The following is a 21,162-nucleotide window of genomic DNA, read 5'->3' as shown; positions in this document are numbered from 1 at the left end:
CCCCAAGGATCAGTATTAGGACCACTGTTGTTTTTAATTTTCATAAACGACATCGATGAAGGAATAGAAGGCGTGATGTCTAAATTTGCAGATGATGTTAAAATTGGTAGAGTAGTTAGTGATCACTGTCAAGCCGAGCTACTACAGAGAGACCTAGATAGACTTCAGGAATGGTCAAAAAAATGGCAGCTATGCTTTAATCCAACAAAGTGTAAGGTGTTACACCTGGGAAACAGTAATCCAAAAATAACTTATTCACTTGGTGGAGTTCAACTGAACCCACTACTGGAGGAAAGGGACTTGGGTGTTACGATACGGTCAGACATGAAATTCTCTGAGCATTGTAAACAGGTTGCAAAGAAGGCCCATGGTGTCCTATCGATGATCTATCGAACTTTTGCAAGTAGAGATAGGGACGTGATAATCCCATTATATAAGGCTTATGTTAGACCACACTTGGAATACTGTGTTCAAGTATGGAGACCGCACCTAAAGAAAGACATCGAGCTTCTTGAAAGGGTGCAAAGAAGGGTAACTCGCCTGGTGAGATCGGCAAAAGGGCGTCCTTATGAAGAAAGACTTCGAATATGTGGGTTGCAGAGTTTGGAAACTAGACACCTTAGAGGAGATTTGATTGAGGTGTTTAAGGCTCTGAGAGGCATGAGTAAAATGAATGAGGACGAAATTTTCAAGATTATAAATGATGCTAGAACTAGGGGACATAAATTCGAGTTACGGGGGGAAATGTTTAGATTGGACTGCAAGAAGTTTTATTTTAGCTAGCGAGTTATAAATTACTGGAATAAGTTGCCTGCATGGGTGGTAGAGGCTGACAGTTTGGGGAAATTCAAAAGGATATCTGAATAGTACCTTCGGGTCGGGTCAGGGAAGCGCATAGGATGATTGGTTTAATTTCCTCTTTTTTTTTTATTAATTATTATTATTTATTTATTTTTATCATTATTTTGTTCGGATTTTTTTTTTAATTATTTTATTTGTTTATTTATTTATTATTTATTTTTGTTTTGGCTGGTGCAGCATAAGCCAAAGGCTTTCTTGCACCATGCGGCTATTACTAATACTAATACTATACATAATGCACTTTACAGGGCATCAGCTTATGCTGTAAGCGTAAGAAAATAAAGAGAATCATTGTACCCGTTTCAAGAGACAGGTCAATATTGCTAGAAGAAAATATGAACGAAAACGATTCTGGTCAGACTCCGAAATTGAGTGGTATAGGACGGATTATAAAAATGAGAAACAGTACAGTAAAGCTTGTAATATACAATATCTTACAAATCAAAGAAAGAGAAATATATAATTTTTGGTATAACAATTACGGGGTTGCCGTACCCCAAACTTGAAGATTAATTCTAAGCGAAGCTTTTGGTACAGTAATGCACACAACAAATCGCAAATATTGTTTAAGATAGTGGGTCTCACGCTGATGGAATTTAATTATATTTAATGTAAGGGCATGAATTCCGTGAAAGTAAACATTAGAAAGAGATAAAGAATCAGCGCCCACTACTCGAAAGAGAAAGAGAAGATAGCGAGATCGAAGCAGTGGGGGAGAGTCAGTGGATAGAAGGGCAAGGAGACTAATTGCTCCAGAGATTACAATAGGGGTACCAGAGGTGAGCGCTTCTTATTTACCGTAAACAGAACGGGCGTGGTCATTTTATAATAAGGCGAGACGAATCAAGTAAATGGATGCAGATGTTTTCTGGATGGGTGTGGAAAGATTCTGAGCTTTCGAATGTACAAAGAAAGTTCGAGAAATTTCTGGAAACCGGAAGTCCTCTCTACACCAGAAGGAGCTCGACCTTCCTGTCATGGGTCGAGGCAAATGAGAATGGAGATGATGATGGTCAGATAGAAATGATTGGTTGAGAAAAGGAGGGACGATACGTAATTCCGGGAAATAAAAAGGAAAGAGCGCGCAAGAAAGGGGGTGATGAAAAAGTTTTTTTCGGAAAGGTAGGCTTGGGAAACAGTCCCCGGAAGTGATCCACTTCCGGGGACTGTTTCCCGAGTTATGGTGACTTGACTAAGTTCTGATAGTTTAAGTAAAGTATAGATCGGTTACAGTAAAGGGAACTTTCTCGAGATGGAACTTAGAAGTCCGATAGCGTCCAGCGAGAGATATTTTTAGAAGGAGGACGGCGAGAGATAAAGCTTACAGAAGAATACCGGACCGTACTGTAGCCTACTAAAGAAATAAAGTAAAGAGAAGTGACTCCTACTGAATGATCTGGAACAGCGAAGAAAGATATGACATCAAGAATGATCGGCAAAGCGAATAGTATCCCAGGCAGATGTTAGCAGTTCCGAAGCTGAGGAAGAGCGATCTCAGACTGATGGTGGACCCCGATGCAGAGCAAAAAGTCAAAGACTTTTTGCTCTGCATCGGGGTCCACCATCAGTCTGCTAATACAATCCTTGTATTAGCTGAGGTATTCTGCCCACCAGAAGTAAGTGCTTAACGGCATATGTACCATTAGGTGATACAAAAGGACTGTAGCTAAACATAGATAATGGTTAAAGGGAATTCTTTTGGGATACATATAGTTTTTCAATACTTATTCTATAGAAAGTGCAGAAATGTCGTAGGGATTGATTAATAAGAGGGTAGTTCATAGTTACGTTTCATTTGCTTAACTTTAATGAATGCAGAATAACAACTTTTTGGAAGGGTTAATCAATAGAGCTTCCAGAGTTATGTTAACATGTATAATGTCCCAGAAGTAGAGGAAGGGCGCTGCTAACCGCAGATAGCCGAGATCTTCCTTGAAAATGCAAGGGTGAGACAGAACCATTAAAATTTAAATGGTTGCTTTATTAATGTTAAGGTGAGACTGCTCTAGAGAAACTTATCAGTCGGACAGTTAGCTTAAGAAGAAGAGAATTGTATTAGCGAAGGATTAGAGGAAAGATACATGTAAGAACTGAAGAAATAAATGTGATTGTTTTAAGGAAGTTTAATTGAAAATTATATATAAACGCAAGAGAGTGTTACTGGCCCAATGGCAAGAAGAAGATGATGTATAGGAAGGCCTAATGACCAGGATCGTAATCCATGTACTAATATCAAGTGAATAATGGGTAATGATTTGCTAGATTTTTTTTCTTTGTAAAATATGTATAATGAACTAATTGTATATATTGTAGAGAAACTGTGTTTGTTATTCTAACACCCAGCCTGGACAAACAAAGGGGGGGACATTACCACTGCTGTTCCTTAGAGCCAGTCTCTTCTGTGAAATAAGTCAGATGCAAAGTGGGGCACAGTAAGAATATAAATAATAAAGGAGAAAGGGGATTTTTAAGATAAAGGAGCTTAATAATAAATAAAATATTAAATAAAGAGACAAAGAAAACAAATAATAAACACCACCCCACCCCCACAAGCTATATTACAGAAAATGATTAGGACGTGACAAAGATTTTTAAAGATACAGGTAATACTTAACCTTGTGAGTTATTGTACGAGTTATCTTGCAATAAAATTCGAGAGAGAGATGTTTATTATAGCATTAGGGTCACAATAGTGTGTACTAAAGCCTGGATAGATACTGTTTCTTTTAGTTTAACAGTATGAGACGAATGATGTTCAACAGATTTCAGAGAGGAAAAGCAGAATTAGATTAGAAAATGCGATGCATAGGATATGTGTTGATACAAATCTTTTTAATGCTTCTGAATTAAAATCAGTAATTATCTAATAAAAACCAAATAAATGTCTAGAGAAGACTTAATAGAATATACAAGGTATTTTTAAATTTTATGAAATGCATCCCAATATTATGCTAAACACGTATAATAAATGTTTAGCTCAATCTGTTTTTCCTGATATTTCGAAATGTGCTATTCAAATTTATTTGAAAAATAATTTTAATTGATGGGATCGATGTTTCCTAATTTTTAAGGGGCAAGGGAGGCAGTGAGCGGAGTGTACTGGAAATGGTAGGTCCTTAAGAAAGGATTAAAATGTAGTTAAATGTATTTTTTTTCTGTATTTGTAGACATTCCATAATGGCAGAAGGACCTGTTAACGTACACTCTTCATGTAAGAATTTAATTTTTATTTTCTGATATTTTTTAATGAATATTTCTGGATATTTTTTATTTATTTATAATTTAATTTTTCGTAATATATTTTATTGAATTTATTTTATATCTTTTTTACTAATTTTTGGAACCCGCGTGTTTTGTTATATTTTATGCTTTCTTATTTTATTTTACATAATTCGTTCATTCTCAAAAATACATAATTGCATAAATCGTTGCTGTTCATATTTCTCATTTCATTTTTATTTTGTACCTTGATTCAAAGTGATTTGTGCCAAGAGTAACTGCAATTATACTAGGCAAAACGATTCTGTCTAGAAATTACAAAGTTGCATGACGAAAAGTAAACATTTACTGGTGGTTGCTTCTTGTAGGATTTAAAGCGAATTGGTAACATTGACCATACTGTGCCGTTATGTAATGACTGCAAATTACACGTTTCTGTGGCGATTTGCTCTTTGTTGAACGAGAAACCTGACTTTTCTGCAGGAAAAAACCAAGATACATCTCCTGAGAACAATTAACTCAGTGACGTTGTGAAAACGACCATTAAAATTCCCTCGCGTCATTGACGAGATTCAAACTGGGCTCATTATATCAACTATGCAACCCGTAAGGGCTCAAGAGTTGAAAAGATAACAAAGCCACGATAAATGATGCATGTGAGACAAATATATCGGTCCACATTACAGATGTAATAGATCTCAGAAGACGATAGAGTTGTTTTTTTCTCCTGGAAGGTTGGGTATTTTCCGTTCAGGTTCTTTGGATTTTGTCTTCACAGAGCAGTTATCTATTAAATTTGGCAGGGTTTTTAATGGCAGTATTGACAGTATGCTACTGCAAAAGATCAATAAAAGTTCGGCAGAATTACTGAGAGGTGGCAACTGAAGTTTCACATTGACAAGTGCAAAATATTGCATATGCGTAGCAGTAACCCCAGAGTAACGTAGAAACTATGCGGTACTACACTCAAGTACCGCAATATTAGTAAATAATGAAAAGGACTTGGGAGTAATTGTGCAGTCAGATACGATATTTTCAGAACTGGGCAGACAAGCTGCCAGAGCAGCTCGTGGGATATTGTCAATAACATACAGGAATTTTGCTAGCAAGGGCAAGGAGGTGATTATCTCCTTGTGGTGTGGCAACAATCAGGCCACACCTTGAGTATTGCATACAATCGACCTCCTTTTAGGGAGAATGTAGAGCTGCTGGAACAAGTACAGAGAAGGGCAATGAGATTGGTGATGGGAACGAAGGATTGTTGTTACCAAGAACGACGTAAGTTCTGCAAATTGTAGCGTCTGAATACTAAACGTCTGCTACGTGCTCTGATTGGATTGAAGTGTAAGCTCAGTGTTGATGGGATTTTACCTCTTGCTCAGACTGCGCACTTGAGCGGCCATAAATTCAAATTGAGAAAAGAAAGTTGTACAATAGATGTGCTGAAAAGTGATCGAGTCTTACAGTGCGGCTGCTAATTATGTAGTGCAGCTGTTGAAACTGTGCGGGAGGTTTCAGAACAATAGTAGCATTATTCTTTGAAGTGTTATCAATTTAGTTTGAAACTTTACAACTTTTACACTATGGATCCATGCCCCTTTAGAGCCTCATGGGTAAGGAGGTGAGAGGCCCGTTCATCTCTAGAAACCTCTAACTAATACTATAAAGACATGGACATGTGTTATTGCTAGGACGGCTCCTGGAACGTCAATTTATTGTACTATTGTATTATTGTGGGTTTTAACAAACTCTGTAAAATTGGCCAGACGTGTAGTAGTGTAATATTTGTGTATTTTATGCATATTGTGTTGTTGTGTTGTGCTGGCCTCTTATCTACCGAGAAGCAGCGATCATCGTGAAGGCTGCTTCCAGGTACTCGTCCACATCACAGGAAGATGGGCCAGTTTCAGTAGATGGGACACCTAACATCTCAGTTTTTGAGACAAGTATTTCAAGATTCAACTGTGATTGCTGTGGACTCCAGGGTTCCCCCCTTAACCCCGTTTATACTTATTGTGGTGAGGCTTGCGCCATATCCGATCATTTGCGTGTATACTGTATTCTGTGTGAGTGTAATGTGATGTTCTGTTGTATGACAGGCGCCTGGTAACTTAGTAGGTAGGAAGCGGCAACACCTGGTCGCTACGTCCAATCCCCTCATCCCTGCCTCGTGGAGGCGTGCCAGAATCTACTATCACCTTGCAAGCCTGTACTAAGAGACAGACAAATTAAGGAAAAGGAAAGGGAACAAGTAGGAATAGTTTGGGGGTGGGTAAGGGAGGAAAGAATATCAAAGAGGGTGGGTCAGACTAGACTAAACCTTGGAAATAGAAATTGGAGAATAAAAGTAAAAGTGTAAAGTGGAAGTTGAGATAATTATCTTCCATCATGACCAATTAATCCCATGCAATTCCATCCTGTGATCAGGATCAGTAAATGTTGAAGTTCCTCGCCTACAATTCTATCAGCTCGATGGAAGTTTTATCAGTCACTCCTAATATAAGATCAGCAGGAGTCAAGACTCCTCGCTGACAGTCCCATAAACCTGATAGAACTCCATAAAGCCTTCCGCATACTAGAATAACTGATGATATGGCCTATGTACAATCCTTTCTATGAAGGAATCTTTCTCCATGAGACCAACTCTGCTACAAAAAGCACAAAAGACAAAAGCAATCAGAACCCGATTACCTCATGAAACAGGGTAATCAATCTTATTTATACACTACATACAGTTTCTTATCCACTTCAGGTTTAAAACGAACATCTTCGTTGGTTCAAATAAATGTACCAAAATCAAGTTATCTCAATAATTATCCGTGAGATAAATCTGGATCTAAACAACTTCAGGATGCAAACCAAAATGTTTTCTGTATACTATACAATACATACAATTTCTCTATCATTTTCGTTTTTAAACTAGCATCTATATTGGTCAAAGCTATTTTCCTTTAACGTACTGTCTCATGAAGCAACAACGAAGAAACAAGATAATCAGGATAAGGACAAATAAAGTAGTCATACATGTAGAGAAAATCTGTCCATTGCATTTTCAGAGAAGTCATCATATTAGAGTAATTTAGAATCAGTCACATTGCCATAAAAAGTGGCAAAATGGTGAACTGGTCAGCAGAAAATAATCCTAGAATCATAATAGATTGTCACAGCAATCCAGCAAATCCAGTAAATAAAATGAGCTTGTAGTCAACCTAAAGTGCAATGAAATCAAGCTCTCCTTGTTTCCATAAGCCCCAAAGCAAAGACGTCAAAAGGTATAGAATCTTTAAATATAAAGGACAGACCTCACCAATTCTTCTCCTTAAATGCTCTAGCCGCAAAAAGTATTGAGAGCATTAAAAGCAGTTAAAAATGAATCTGTACATGTTAGTAGAGATTCGTTTTCTCTAGTAAGGGAACCTGTTATTATTTGAAGTTCAAACTTCAAATCTATATAATGATAACGTCCATAAGTATATGGTCCACATCACAGCAAATACAAAGTGGAGTAAACGACAGTCCTATTTTATGTAACTTGTAGAGAATACTGCCATGGCTAACAGCAGAAACATATTACGTAACCCAGGAGAGAACAGTAAGTATTTAAGTATTCTCTTTTGCTAAATTCTTCAAAAAATTGCAGAAAATTTAGTTATTCTGCCTAGATCCGAGACGTTCCAGTTTACTTGCCGCTTATCTATATAAACAAAGCGATGTCGCTTCTTTTCAGATTTGATGGTTACACTTAGATCTAATTGAACATTTTCTAGGGATATAGGAAAAGTTTTTTTTCAGATGTCCAAATCGTATTCCCGTTCCAAAAAGGCATCATCTATCCCAACGCGTAAGCTTGCATCACGGCGTTCTAGATGCAGTCTTTTCCTTTCAGAAGCTAAAGAAACTCTCAAATCAAGCTGCACATCTAAGGAAATAGGATGTGCATTTTTCAGATGATAATTCATGTATCAATATTGGATTTCATAATGTTCTGGTAGTTTTCCCAACAGAACCTGAAAAGCCACAGTAGATGCATTCCTACATGCTCTAGACATCATCGGGAGGGCACTCGCTTGGCCCGTAACAACTGCTTAATCACAGCAGACTTAGTAACTGTATAGCCCCAAGCACTGGCACCATAGGTAATAGTAGAAAAAAAGACACAATTGTAATATAGTCTGAGAGAGTGATCCCTCAGACCCCACTCCTTTCTGGTTACTTATTGCTATTTTGCTAGAATTAATTTAAACTTTTCTTTTATTTACTTTACATGAAGCAGAAAACTTAAGGTGTCATCAATATAGATGCTTAAATACTTAGTTGTAAAATTATACTTAATGGACTGCCCTCGATACTTGATCAGTGGAGGATATATCCTGTCTAGCTTACCCATCAACAGCATCTGAAATGTTTTAGACGTTGAGACCTGGAGTTTATGTATTTCAGACCAGGTGGAAAGTTCCTGCAGTACGTGATTGGCCGTAACCTCCAAAGATGTCCTTGAGTTTCCCTGCCCAACAATAGTGTCAAACACAAGATTCCAACGCAGGGAAACAAATATTGACCCCTGTGGACATCCTTGTGAAACATTTCTGGAGACGTGCACAAATCCACTCTTGACGTTTATGGAACGATGTGAGAAATAACTTGACAAAAGATTGTATATTGGTCTTAACACTTCTGACATTCCCGGAACCTCTCCAGGGCACTTTGCCACCAAAGGGTCAAAGTCCCCTTTGAAGTCCACAAAGAGACCAAGCAAATATATAGTAGTAGTATCCGCCTGTGATACTAGAAGAGAAGCAATTGCATCCTCCTTACCGTTGACACGTGTAAATCCATATTTTACCGGCGAAAAAAGTCTTTTATTAATGTAGGCAATCAAAACACATCCAGCAATGACCATCTCAAATACCTTGACGAAAACAGGGAGCAAGGCAGTAGGCTTATAAGAGGACGGATCAGACTCAGGCTTCTCTGAATTTTTAAGTAAGATCTTCAAATCAGCAATCGTGTCTTTCGCACGGCGTTTTTCAAATGAAAAACGCCGTGCGAAAGACAGGAGTTAAACAAAGCAAAGATAACAGCAGGAACAATCTATCATACCCGTTTAATCACATCAACCTCCAAACCATCATTATCCGGGAATTTTCCAGAGCGCATTGATCTGATAGCAGAATCAATCTTTTCCATTGAGAAAGAGGGTTCATCGGGAGAACCAGTATAGGCAGAGTTTTTCATTTTGATTTCTGCTTGCGTGGGATGAACATAATCCTCATTATCCTGATGGATAATAACATCAAGGATCCTATTAACAGTGAGTGCCCAAGACAAAGTATCCTGATCATCTGCCACTCTGACCGAAGCAAATACCTCTCCAGGTGGAATCTTGTTGGTCAACAACTTCCCCAGGGATCAGCATTTCTCTGAGTACTCACCAAGTTTTCCCAAGAGGATTTCTTCTGTTTAGAAATCTCCTGATGATATTTTCTTCTTGACTGTTTATACCTATTCTATAACACAGTTCCACAGATAACAGCAGGGAAGAACGAGATTTATCTCTTTTTGCTCTATGATATTCTCACCTTGGTTTCAACTGAAATAGCAGAGGGGACCACCAGGGTACATGATAGGGTTTCCGTTTTCTATAATGCATTGCCATTTTACAAGCCATTAAGATTTATTTTTGTTTGTACCAAAGTTACCTGATTATCGGCAGGTAGAGATTTCACAGAGTTCAACTGTTATAGTTCAGTTTTTAATAGGATAAAACCACTGGCTTAATTGCATTTTGCCTACTTGAATTGTCCCTTCTTAACGCAGTCCGGTTGGAAATGTTTCCACCTGTGGCAGCTGCAACCTGAAGAGACTGTTGGTGACAGGACATCGTAGGATTCCTCCTTGCTGTTAGAAGCAGAAAGAAGTGTGTTCTCGTTGAAGTAGCCCTCGGTGACCTTGTCAGTTCTTGTAATGGTTTCTTTCTCCTGATACTGCTTTCATATGGACACGTGTTTTTGTAAAGGGCAGCTCCTAGAACGTCAGTTCAATTCCGCCTCGTACCTCTGTGAAGAACAGTACCACTGTAAAAGGGCCAGATGTGTGAGTAATGTTGGCTTGTCTGTATTAAGTGTGTGTTCTCTTAAGTCTTGTTGTTCTGGCCACTTGGCTACCCAGAAGCATCGATCATCTGGAGAGATAATTCTGAGTACCCGTCCACATCACGAGAAGATTGGTAGTCCGATTACAGCTCGTACTGTCTCAATTCGAAACTCTGACCCATCTGATATCGCCAAAAGGTGGCGATATAAGGTAGGTCATCTAATTTTTTCCCAGATTAGCCAGCAGTTCTATTGGTCGGTATGACTTTGGACGCTGGGTCGGTCTGTCAGGTTTCCTAACCAGTTTTATTAAGGATATTTTCCATTCTTTGGGGAATATACCATCACACAAGCACTTATTATGTAAAACTTGTGGAAAGAATCGAAAGAACTTTAATATAAGAAATATTTCCACTTGTATCTATTCTATGACATTTATTAATATTAATCTTCTGAAGAATTTATTTCAATTCATCTATAGTAAAAGGTTAAGATTGATTTTCGGTGGTATAATTAATGTGTGTTTCCTGTATTTTCTTATGATATTGCAAATAATCTGTAGGAAACAATCTTTTTATTATTGCATCAATAGCATCAATGAATTTTAAAGTATCTTCTGTCATATTAAACAACTGAGCCGATTAGCTCAGCTGTATGCAGTCGTTCTGTCGAAATTTTATAGGATAGACCCCAGGAATTAGTGTTACTCGTAGTTATAAATTGCTCCCATATGTCACGTTTTCTCTTTTAAAATTTATTTGGTATATCTATATTTAATAGTCAGGTATTCGTTATGAAGTTGATCTACCTCATTTTCTGACCAATATCTGTGACGTTGGTATTTCTTCCTGGCACAATGAACTAACTTTCTTAATACCGTTAACTCGTAGGTCCACCAAGGACAATTCGTTAGGTTGACAATCTTTTTATTCGTTGACTTATATGAAGGCCCTTCAACAGAGAGGTAGAAATTTCTTCGACCAAATCAGCAGTAGAAATTAAATCTAACCTAGTTTAGTTAAAAGTTATAAAATCAGTTTTTATAGACGTTTCAAATGCATTCCAATCAATGTTTTTTACAAAAAATCTAATAAATAGCCCCAGCGTAGTCTGATCATAATTACAAACTACAGTATCATTAATTCATAAGTGATAACTCTGTGGTCCCTGATCATTCCATCAGTATGAATTTTCCAATTTGTTACTTGGTTGAGAAATCCACAGTTACTTATGCTAATATAAATGTTTAATTGGCCTGTAGACTACAGTCCAGGGCCTCATAATCTAGGGGGAACCTCAGTCTCCTGCCAAAAAAAAAATGTAGCAAATGATCTTAGCGAAAACTTGAGCATTGCAGACACAAAAATACCAGCTTTTCAGAGACAGTGACGTAGGTTTATGGACCACATTGAACAACGAGGAAATATCATTCTGGATTGAGAAAGGTGCATTGGAATGTCAGCACTCGGATGGACCTTTTACCAATTCGAAGCAAACATACGAAAAACAAGTCCGGTTCTGCTCAAAGAATTTATTCCGTTCACCAAAGTAGATGGAGAAACCTACCCTTGAGAATAGCTAGTGCATTCTCCCACAAAAGGAAAAGTCTACTGTTTCCTGTGCAAACTTTTCTCTAACCAAACTATCTCAACTACAGCTTTAGCTTCTACTGGATTTGATGATTGACATCACGTTTATCTTGTTCAAATCCACGGAAACTCTATAAATCATATGAAATCTTAACAAGAAATCTTGGTCAAACGCTCACATCAAAACTCGAAGAGAAAATCAAAGCAGAGCAGGATTACTGGAGGGCAAGTACTTCAGTGAGTTATTGCAGTGATTTCCCTTTTGGCAGAACGTGGCTTGGCATTTAGGGGAGATGATGAAACATTTGGTTCAACAAACAATCGTAACTTTCTTGGATTGCTTGAATTAATTGCCAAATTTCATCCCTATCTGTGACACATAAATCAGTATGGAGGTAAAGGCTCCAGTCAGCCATCGTACTTATCCAAAACCATATGTGAAGAGGTTATCCAGTTCATGGCTAATAAAGTTCGAGAAGCAATACTGAGCGACATTAAACAGCAAGTTATTTTAGTTTATCAGTCGATTCAATCCTTGATGTTTCCCATGTTGATCAACTGGCCGTCACTGTTAGATGTTGAAAATCCTACAATCCTTGAAGCTTAAGCAAACTGAGAATTAACACAATCAGGCTCTTGTATAGCAATAATATATACTGTATACCGCTATCTTCGGCAGCTACTCTGATACTGTACAGGATGTTTGGCCATTTACCTGCATTGTCCATACTAGATCCTAATAGATTTCTTTAAATTTTGGGTTTCAATTATTATCGTTATAAACATCATCCATTATTGATCGTCAGTCTTGCTATTTGTGATGCACGCTGACATAACAGATCTCGTAATGAATGCTGAAAATCGCGTTTGCGGCATTTACAATTTATACAGGATGGTGACACGTTCTTCAGTGGTCACTCTGCAAACATATGAACTCCACGGGAACAATGTCCACACGATTGAGAGCTGTGTTGTGCGCCTATAAGCTAAGCAGAAAAAACACTTGGCTACTGTAGTAAAAGGTCTGCATTTGTGCGAATTCTATGTGAAGTAAATTCTGGAACTCATAGTGATGTTATTTTAAAAATTTGGTGTCAAACTGATGACCCAATTCATATTAGTAGAAGACCTGAAAGTTGCCCCTTGTTTAACTTGCTCCATGGATATCCATATTCCATTAAATTTTTATTGCGGAATTCTTCAATGATTTCTTCTTTTCCAAGATATTTGGTAATATGATATACACTGAGTGATCACTGAATTATGACAACCCCTATGAATACTGAATGTGACCCGTTGACCACGTGAGGTACGAGTGTGCGCAGTTAGTCGACCTACGTAGCATAGATAAGGTGTCAGGGGTTCAGTAGGTAGTAAAATTCCAAGCGTGATGGGTAAAACGAACGATTTTTCAGACTTTGATAAAGGAGAGATTGTGGGTGCTCGACGAGCTGGTGCCTCGATTTCCCAAACTGCTGAACTGGTGGTGGTGGGGTGTTCGACAGCCGCTGTAGTTAAAGTGTACCAGGACGCATCAAAATGGTCAAAGAACGACCCGGCGACAAAACAGCAAAGGTCAGCAAAAGGTTGATGTTAGAGGCGAGCGCTGGGTCCGACGACTCGTACAGGCCAGCAAGCGCAGCACTGTTGAACAGTTGACTACCCAATACAACATGGGCCAACCCGGAACAATATCTGTCATGACCATGCACGCACGCTCGCATGTTTGGGCTATCATCATCATCATCATCAGCCATTTTCAATCCACTGCAGGATGAAGGCCTCTCCAGCAACTTTCCAGTTCCTTCTGTTTTGAGCACTGGACATCCATTTACTACCCACAAACTCATGAATTTCATCTATCCATCTCCGCCATTGTCTTCCAGGTTTTCTTCTAGCTCCTCTTGGATACCATTCTGTTATTTTCTTAGTCCATCTGTCATCATGTCTTCGAGCTATGTGTCCTGCCCAAGACCATTTTAGTTCTTTAGTTTTGATAAGAATGTCCTTTACTTGAGTTTGTTGCCTAATCCACGTGTTTCTCTTCTTATCTAACAGTCTGATTCCCAATATGATTCGTTCCATTCTTCGCTGTGTAGTTCTCAGCTTCTCTTCCATTCTTTTGGTGAGTGCCCAAGTTTCACTTCCATAAGTCATGGTGGGGAGTATACATTGGTTCATTACAAATTTTACGTTTCAGACAAACTGGGATATTGCTCTTCAGTATGTGACTATATTTCCTGAATGCTATCCATCCAAAATTTATTCTTCTCTTGACTTCCAGCCATTTATCATTATTACAGCTAATAACTTGTCCCAGATAAGTATATGACTCCACCTTTTCAATTACTGCTCCTTCAATCATTATTTCCCTTTCCGTGGCATACTTGTTCATCATTACTTTTGTTTTAGCCATATTCATCTTTATTCCACAATCCTTACTATCTCATAACTGATTAAGATTTTCCTCAAATTCTTTGGGATCGTGGCTTTTGACCACAATGTCAACTGCAAATCGTAAATGGTTTAGGTACTCTCCGTTCACATTGACTCCTGGGCTATATCCTCTCCTAATCAAAGGTTGATAGGCGTAAAAGACTCGCCTGGAGCAAAGATCATGCAAGTTGGACGTTAGAAGACTGGAAGAAAGTGTTGTGGTCAACAACATGCGGCTCTTCATCCATCATGCGTGGTATCAATAGTGCAGGCCGGTAGTGGCGGTTGAATGGTGTGGGGCATGTTTCGCTGGCAGGAACTTGGACCCCTGCTACATGTGGAACAACGTATCAGTGGTTTCCGCTATCGTCAACTGCTTGCTGACTGTGTACACTTTTTCACGAATGGCAATGGTGTCTTCGAAGATGACAATGCGTCTAGCCATCGGGCACTTGTTGTGCAGGAATAGTTTGAGGAACACAGTTCTGACTGTGTTCCTCAAACCTTGGATTGGCCTCCGATATCTGTCCCATAGAACACTTGTGGGACATTATGGAAAGGCATATCAGGTGTCTGGATACACCAATCACCTCCATCCTGCATTGCTAGTCGCATTACACACTGTTTGGTTGGCCATACCTCCCGAAAGCTTCGGACATCTTGTTGAATGAATGCCACGTCGGATAGCTGCTGTACTGAGGGCAAAAGGAGGACCTACGAAGTATTAGGTAGGTGGTCATAATTCAGTGATCGCTCAGTGTATATCAATAATGCTGAATTATCGTTCCTATGAACCACAGTTGAAATTTTTGCGGTTGCCAAGGGATCAGAAGTAGAAATAGTGACTATATTTGATTCTGATGTTGTCTCTAATACCACTCATTTTGTTTCTCGCTTAAAATGATTTTTTTAAAGTTCAGGTAAACGCTAATTTTACTTCAGTGCTTGTTTTTAATTCACTGTTATCAGTTACTCTTATCATTAACACATCATCATTATTATATCTTAGTGAACTTGGTGCTCTACTTGCAACTGCTGCATATAAACTTTATCAGGATCAACCTGCTCTATATATTTCACTCTCGCATTCATTTATTCTCGTGAGCTTTCCCATTATCCTTCTTCCTCCAGGGAATTATAGTAAGAGACTGAATAATCTTTTATAATACATTAGCTTTATGTTAACTTCTTCATTTAATTTTATTTTTGATTCTGTATTAAAAGTGCTGTGGCTACAGTTTCCAAATGCAGTACTTGTGTGGTTGCGATCATTCTATTCAACGAATGGCTACAATCAAATGGGTAATTAGGCTATTGGCTGGAATTGACTAACCTCTTTCTAAGGACATCGTACCGGTCACGAAATATGCGCCACGCACTGTAATCACACTACTGAGTGCTTGGCACAGACTAGTGGTGGGAGCCTGGTAAGCGGCTCAGTCGAAAGCCGCAAATGAAGTCGCTTACGTGACGCAATTTTCTTGATCGATCAGATTTACTCGATTGATGCCCCAAGAATGTTTCGCATTAAAAATACTTTTAATGAGTCTAAACCTTTCTAATCAAAATAGCAGAGTATTAGCACATACTTCCAGATTATCGACATCTGAGATGCCCGCAACTTTTTATCTTATATGCAGATTGTCAGAAACAGTAATACTCTTTAGGAAGGAGATGGTTTTCAATGCCTCTGCTCGTTCATTGTTAAATTCGTTAAGTTTCCCGATTATTACTGAGGTGAAAAATTGATTCTTATTTGGTTATTTGTTTCTTATAGCACCAGACATCGATGAAGTAGAAAAGTTCTACAATGGATTTTCAGGAACTGAATGGAAGAAATGTATGCTGATCAGCATGAAGGGCTTCAAAAAAGATATTATTAACAATATTCTTAAAAAATATAATATCGACATACTACTTATATGTGGATTGACTATTGAGCGACAACAGTCAGGCAGCGAATCTAAAATGAAATCACCGAACGAATCCAAGTACAAATCACAGAATAAACCGAAGTCCGATTTTGATATTTCTACGTACAAAACGCATTTTGCTGACAATCTGGAAAATAAATATGGCATAATATGCTATGTAAAAGAAAACCTTAACTCCATTTCGGAGCCTGTGACCGCGAAAACTGCACAGTTCGTGTCAATAAGTCTGAACAAAGATATCCGAATTGAATGTTTATATCGGTCAGCTAAATTCGAGTTACAAAAGAAAATTGAACCACAACATAAAACCAAGTTCTTTTCTGAATTAAACACAGTAATATCGAACAATGAAACTAATAAAGTTCTCATTGCAGGACATGTATGTAGTACAATTAGTGAAACTTTTATAGAGGAATTAAGGGCAAACGGTTACAACGTTCCCACATACGAAGAAGAGTTAACACACATTGCCAGTTTGAAATGCACATTTAATTACGTAGGTACGAAAGGATTTGATTCAAACTCGTTTAAGAGCATTTTAATAAAGAAAGTGCTTCTTGTAGGCGTCCAGTTAGAGCGCTTTTCGCTCGCATTCGTAATTAAGATCCCTGAAGTTTCTATATCTGAATTAACAAGAATATTTAGTAACAAGAATATTTAGACTCCCCCTCCTTTAGGAGATCATTACGTACAACAAAGATTTCTGATTTCTTATTTTGGAAAAATTTCTTTTAAGAAATATATAATTGTTGAACATTAATTTATAATTTTTACTTCGTCTACTTATTAAAGTATTAAACCACAACGTTATTTTGTAAATAGGAAAACGTATTTATCTGTGTTATCAACATAATGCTAATTGATGTTAATTTTAGTTATTTGGTTCTGTGAAAGTTACTTTAAAACAGAGATGGTGGATCAATTTTTAATTGAAAATTACTGTAATGTTATTGATTTGTTTAAGCCCAGGATGCCCTCTCTGGGAATTAAATGTAACGTGATTCTAATAGAAATAAATGATCCAAAATAATTATTTGTTGTTGTTTGTATTAATAATCTTCTGTTGTCACTTACTCGGCCTGATTTTCCTACATATCACCAAAAATGAGAGATTACCCTAAGTACTAGATCGCACCTAAGTGTAGAGGATATATGCTGTGGCGTAGAATTATGTCTTTCGAGTACGACTTTGCTGTATAAAGGAGTGATGTACAAACAGGTTCACGGCACAGCTATGGGTTCTCCTATTAGCGCCATTGTCGCAAACCTGGCAATGGAAGAGTTAGAAAATAGGGTTTTTACAAGTTTGGAGTTCCCTATGCGCAAGTGGAAGAGATACGCGGATGACACGTTCACTTTGGTACAAAAGGGGAGAGAAGAGGATGTAGTTGGCTTTCTCAATGATTTCTCTCCTTTTATACAGTTCACCTCAGAGGTGGAAGTGAATGGTTCCCTCCCATTCCTGGACGTAATGGTGAGTAGAGAAGGTTCCAGGCTTAGTACTACAGTGTTTAGGAAGCCCATGTGTAGGAGCCAGTACACCCATTATAGGTCAGCACAGACTGCGCAGCATAAAAACAGCGTGGCCAGGGCACTTTTGGGTAGGGTTAGGACACATTGTAGTACCTCTGAGGAGAGAGAGAGAGAAATTGGGCAAGTTAGGGCGGATCTTATGAAATGCGGTTACCCCCAGAGGGTCATTGATAAATATAATAGAGGCGTGGAGCCTAATCATGGAACACCGTCCGTTCCAGTCACCACAGTTTATATTCCCTAGTATCCGGGCTTGTCAGATCAAATTTCAAGAACGCTTCGTGACTTTCAGGCACTCTGTGTGCAACTTCCGGGCCGGAGGTTGCACACAGCGTTGTCACAGGTCAAAGACCCCATTCCTGAGGATTCCAGTAGTGGGGGTCGTATATGAGATCAAATGCCCGGATTGTGGGGAATGTTATGTGGGGGAGACAGGACGGCGATTAAAAGACCGTCTGGGGGAGCACATGCGAGCTATACAGACCGCAGAGTTCAATAAGTCCACCATTGCTGAGCATTATTGGGAGGAACATCATCAGGTCTCCCCGGTGAATGCTGTCATCCTTGACCAGGCGCATAGGTTCTGGGACCGTAAGTGGCTAGAGAGTTTGTGGATAGGCTCGTCTGAGAACAATAGTGTGAATAGGGACAGGGGTGTTCGATTTCATCCCCTGCTGGAAGCCGTGGTCCTGGCAAAAGACGAGCGTTTTATATTTCCACCCTCCCGAGCCGCTTCCGGTTCTGGTTCACATGGAAGAAATATTGAGCATGCGCCTGGTCAGCCACGTGTGCTGTGAGCCTGTTACTTAAGGATGTGTTGCTTAAACATCATTGTTGTTGAGAAAGGAGGCGGAAGCCCCCGAAAGCTTCAGTCAATGTCTTATCGCTTTTAATTTTATTGTATTTTAAATATTTTATTTATATTTTATTGTATATTTTAAAATTTTTATCGCAAATTTTATTTTGTAAATCAGTTTTTTGCATATATTATTTTACAGTGTAGTATTGTTTGGTACATTCAGTATTAAACCACTATACTTAAACGGTTGGTGTATTTGTTTTAGATTCTGGATATTACCACCACATTCTATGCAATAAAAAATACTGTGGCTTTTTACCTTGTTTTTTACTTTAACTGTTCTATACAAAGGTTGATTCTAGTTAGGCATCAACTGTTAACTGACAATGCAGACACAGACAATTCGCAAAAAAAAATTTCACTAATAGTGTAGGCTCATCGTAAATAGTAAATTAAGCTTAAAATAATCTACTAATACTTTAGAAATCTGTTACTTTTGAAAATGAGTAGGAGAGGTGAAAACATTTAACTCGTGGTTCTTTATTACTTCAAATATATCTTATCTTTTAAGTGGGATCCAGCAGAGGGGAATTGTCTCCCTACTCCAGCCTGAACTGAGGTAAATTAGAGAAACCACTGTGTTTCATGACATTCAATTATATTATTTATATAGTATAAATAAAATACGAACAGTGTTTTGTGTATACTATATAAAATTCAAGTTAAATTTTCAGTTTTTGTCAATCACATATATCATCATTATATCGCCCAGTATTCCCTGAAAACTGGTCTGGAGTCACCAGTGGGAAGAATCTAAATAAATTTTTAAATCTTAATCTGAATACATTTTTAAATTGATGGTACACATAAGGTACTAACCCAGTTTCCCCTTAAACTTCAATAGGCTCTCAAACTCAGCCATCCATGACTTTCTGAGGACCAGGACCAATCTACTAGTATTCTCCAAAAGATGCCTCTTCCTCCTTGTTTTTGTTTTTCGCTTTAGTGTGAAAATTCCACCGTCATTCAGTTTGCTTCTCCCCCTCGAAACGTCTTACATACTTCATTCAGATCTCCACGATACCTTGTGTTCATGCTCGTAATTTAAAGGGTTTTAATCTCAGATCACATGGATGCCTCTTTACTACTCCCTCTTGAGGAGAACCTATATTTTAATCATTTCAAGAAGTTCAATGTTTAATATCCTTCCTTTTTTCTTATTACATGGCAGCACTTGTCAATCTTTCAGAAAATCAACTTTAAAATATATTTCGTTAGTATGTGTAAAAATTACAGTAGAGTTCATGTTACTTTGATTCACCTTAAAAAAGTTAAATACTATTACTTGGATCATAATCCCACTGTAGTAGGAAATTGCAAGGTTCATTTGGAATTCTGTGTCCAAATATGGAAACCTCGTCTGAAAGAAGATATTGGGCTTCATGAAATGGTCCAAAGATGCCCAACTCGCATGGTGAGATCGACAATGACCTTACAGGAAAGACTTCGATTATTGGGCTACAGAATTTGGCAACTAGGCACTCTAGAGATGACCTGATTGAGGTAATGAAGGCTTTGAGACGGGTTAGTATACTGAAAACCTACAATCGAGTTGTAGAACTAGATTGTAGGATGTTTTCTCGTAGTCAACAAGTTGTTGATTGCTGTAAAAGATTGCCTTGACAGGTAGTTGAAGCTGACAGTTTGAATAAATTCAAAGATCAACGTGATAGTAACCTATATAAGGACGGAAGCGCTTAATTTCTATTTTCCTTTTTTTTTTTTTTTTTTTTTTTTTTTTTTTTGGCATGTGCTGCAGAAGCCTATATGGGTATTGCTAAGTACTAAAAAATACTACACTCGTGTGCAAAACTTAAGGACCAACACTATTTATAAAGGTTACGACCACAAATTCTTTACTTAAGGTACTCTTTAGTGATGAGAGTAGATTCAGTCTCAGCAGCGATTCTGGACGTCAGCTAATCTGGCGCGAGTCTGGCACACGGTATCACTGAAAGGGATCGATATGGCGGTCGAGGTGTTCTCGTCTGGAGAGGTGTTATCTTGGATGGACTACAAAACTCCAAATACTGGAAGGCGGTACATGTTGCCATTTTTGAATAAAGTCCCTCTGTACCGTTTTGTTTACTTCATCATTTCTGTACCTCACGAGGTTCCTTTGGTATGCTTTTCTCACATTCAGGCCACTCCTATGAGAAGCTACAGGTGAAAACCTGACTGTTCCTTAAATTTTGCACACCACTGTAGAACTAGTACTAATACTAATACAAATTTTTGGACTTGGTCTTTTGACTTTTTGGATTTTTCATCCAAAGTTTTTTGATTTGGATATAAATATAAAACAGTTAACGTAACTGAAATTGCACTGAGTTAGGAAGACTGCAGTGTCGTCCAATATTTTGTGTACTGTACTCTAATATTGCCCAATTCTTCCCTTGCTGCCGTTTCCAATTACATCATGACGTCACTGTCGAAGCATCTACCAGTCGCTGCGCAGGGAGCTGCTCTCACTGTGTAGCTGCTTGTGCGATTGCTCAGGTGGCGTAATTCTGTGCTCTGCTGGATATACTTCGAGACGAAGTGAAACCGAAGTGGTAGGTTTACTTCTATAATTATTATTAAAATATGCTTTGTGTATTTTATCGAATGAGGATAATTCATTGAGTTGCTGTCTTTTT

General features: G+C 38.2%; 1 protein-coding gene and 1 long non-coding RNA gene across 2 annotated transcripts in view; both read left to right on the top strand.

Annotated features, from left to right (window-relative positions):
* The window catches only part of LOC150075689 (uncharacterized), a 38,965-nt gene extending 22,888 nt beyond the window's left edge, over nt 1-16,077 (top strand). Inside the window, exons 3-4 of the long non-coding RNA XR_016547917.1 lie at nt 4,029-4,072; nt 15,975-16,077. This is a non-coding gene — a long non-coding RNA (uncharacterized LOC150075689). The remainder of the gene's footprint in view (nt 1-4,028; nt 4,073-15,974) is intronic.
* LOC150075688 (uncharacterized) overlaps nt 1-21,162 on the top strand; it is a 303,494-nt gene that overhangs the window by 137,091 nt on the left and 145,241 nt on the right. The window lies entirely within an intron of this gene.

This window comes from Mastigoproctus giganteus, chromosome 14 (genome assembly GCF_048544385.1).
Source record: "Mastigoproctus giganteus isolate SK-2022 chromosome 14, ASM4854438v1, whole genome shotgun sequence".
Classification (NCBI taxonomy): Eukaryota; Metazoa; Arthropoda; class Arachnida; order Uropygi; family Thelyphonidae; genus Mastigoproctus; species Mastigoproctus giganteus.
This window is presented reverse-complemented; position numbering and strand designations above follow the sequence as displayed.